Here is a 2500-nt window from a genome sequence, read left to right as displayed (position 1 = left end):
GTACAAAGACAAATGGACGGACAAACAGACACACTCACACACACCTACATATATATATATATATATATATATATATATATATATATATATATATATATATATATATATATATATATATATATATATATATGTGAACATACAGACACAATCAAAATGTGTGCAGTAACTTAACCTTGCCTCCTAGCACCCTATTACTTACACCTTAAGTCATTTTTTTCTTTGTACAAACAAAGCAGATTTTTTTTTGTATCACTGACATTAATAGCATAATGTCCAATGGGACAAAATATTACATGAAAAAGAGATTTGTGGAAAGCAGTCAATTAAAACCTATGTTATAAAGACAATTCTTTTTATAAGAAGTATTCAGTTAAACGTGTAATAGGATGGATGAGTGAAAGTTGCAAACAGGATTAAGAATACGGCGAGGAGTGCAAGGAGGAGAATAGAAGAAAATACGGAGGAACAAGTAGGAAACGAAGGAAAGACGAATATTGGCAACTGGTGTCACTTCAGTGTGCGCGGGCGTCTGTATCTGTGGGAATGCTCGTACGTGTATGTGTATGTGTGTCAGTTGCCATGGTCAGGTACCCATTTAAGGCGTTTCTTTTAATGACTGGTGAGCCAACCAGGCAATCAACTCTTGCCACCCTCGCTATTACCACTACCCTCTGGCGTCATCCCGGCAACTATGTGCCAGCGACCTCTCATATACTGAGCTCCTCCTCGACCGCAAGATCTCCCATGCCCCATGAAAGTACCTCGCCCTCGACCACCGTGAACTCAACCATTCCTACCACTATTCCTCCACCGCCGCTGATGCGCAGCGCTTGACGACCGCGGCGAAAGTCAGCGTCCGGAAACGTGGGCTAAAACAGGTAACTAAGCCACGGTACGGTCTCGCCCCCTCGCCCGTCGCTACGTGAGGCGCATCCCGAGTCCAGAGGGGGCGGAGGCAGATCTCAGCGTGGGTTGGGCTTAGGCGCAGCATGATGAATTTGAAAAGCGCGATTCCGTGGGTGCACGCACGTTCCTGTTCAAGCAGCTGCTGGCGGTCGTGACCTGAGCTCGTGTAGGAAAGTGACCCACATCCTGGACACTGACCTGCCCTGCCTTATTTTGCCCTGACCGCTCCCCCTCTGGCTTCCGGCAGCTGCAGCCTTCCTCAAAAAGGGCACACGCGCGCCTTTAGACTTCACCCTCGGGACACGCGTGGCCTCCCCTGCATAAGCGGCGTGACAGACGCAGTAAAGACAGGAAGGGGATTTAGGACACCGATAATAAGTCATATTGTCATCATAATTGCACTTTTTTTCCTCGAGTCTTTTCAAGTACATTAATGAAGACCCATTCCATCTACGCTAGACTTCTTCAGGAAGTACCCCATTCTCGATGACGTATTTGTGAAAGTGGGCTGTAAATTAGGCCTACAAACGTAAATGCAGTCTAGGCCTAACACTTCTTACAACCCACATTCAGGTCAAAGACACAGCGGGCGTGGCAGAGTACACACAGTACACCTGGCCACAAGCGGTGTGTTAATCCTCGATGTAAACAATATCTATTAGGCGGTTAAACTGCTCGGACTAAATGGCAGAGGTGCGACGTCAGGTCAGTCACCCTCATAGATCTTCGAGGTTATCTGCAATACGAAAGGAAAGGCAATATACATTTTTTTTCTTTGATTTCGTTACATGTCTGCAATCAAACGAGAGGTCTAGTGTATTTGTGGAAATGGGGGGGGGGTGAATGACTTGCATTTTAGCGAAAACTTTTACCAGTCATTTTCTTATCGGCTGTGCTCCACATATAAGACTCGGCCTCCTCATCTCTCTCTCTCTCTCTCTCTCTCTCTCTCTCTCTCTCTCTCTCTCTCTCTCTCTCTCTCTCTCTCTCTCTCTCTCTCTCTCTCTCTCTCTCTCTCTCTCTCTCTCTCTCTCTCACTCACTCTCTCACTCTCTCTCTCACTCTCTCTCTCACTCTCTCTCTCTCTATCTCTCTCTTTCTCGTTTCACCTCTATCACATGATCTATAATTTTGCTTTCTCTTAATTCTAGTTTTTTTTCCTCAAGCTACTTAAGTTTCCGGTGATTTTTTTCGACCGCATAATATATATAATTTAGGTGTGCGAATTTCTTAACACATGTGAAAGTAAAACATTTTTTTCTTAACGTCAACGGCCATTCAAAGAGCAGTAAAATGACTCGACTTGTTTATTTTTTTTCTTCTGTCTCTGTCTGTGTTTCTGTTTCTGTTTGTGTCTTTGTCTTTGTGTGTGTGTGTGTGTGTGTGTGTGTGTGTGTGTGTGTGTGCTCGCGCATGTCTGTCTGTCTATCTGTCTGTCTGTCTGTCTGTCTGTCTGTCTGTCTGTCTGTCTGTCTGTCTGTCTGTCTGTCTGTCTCTCAGTCAGTCAGTCAGTCAGTCAGTCAGTCAGTCAGTCAGCCAGTCAGTCAGTCAGTCAGTAAGTCAGTCTGTCTGCCTGTCTTTCTGTCTCTTTATT

General features: G+C 44.8%; 1 protein-coding gene across 1 annotated transcript in view; it reads right to left on the bottom strand.

Annotated features, from left to right (window-relative positions):
* Positions 1–2500, bottom strand: part of Oatp26F (Organic anion transporting polypeptide 26F) — a 58568-nt gene that overhangs the window by 28777 nt on the left and 27291 nt on the right. The gene's annotated exons all lie outside the window — the stretch shown is intronic.

This window comes from Penaeus japonicus, unplaced genomic scaffold, assembly GCF_977035675.1.
Source record: "Penaeus japonicus unplaced genomic scaffold, GWHDUDI00000001_assembly GWHDUDI00000024, whole genome shotgun sequence".
NCBI classification, from domain to species: Eukaryota; Metazoa; Arthropoda; class Malacostraca; order Decapoda; family Penaeidae; genus Penaeus; species Penaeus japonicus.
The sequence above is the reverse complement of the archived record's forward strand: the minus strand, read 5'-3'. Positions and strand labels throughout refer to the sequence as shown.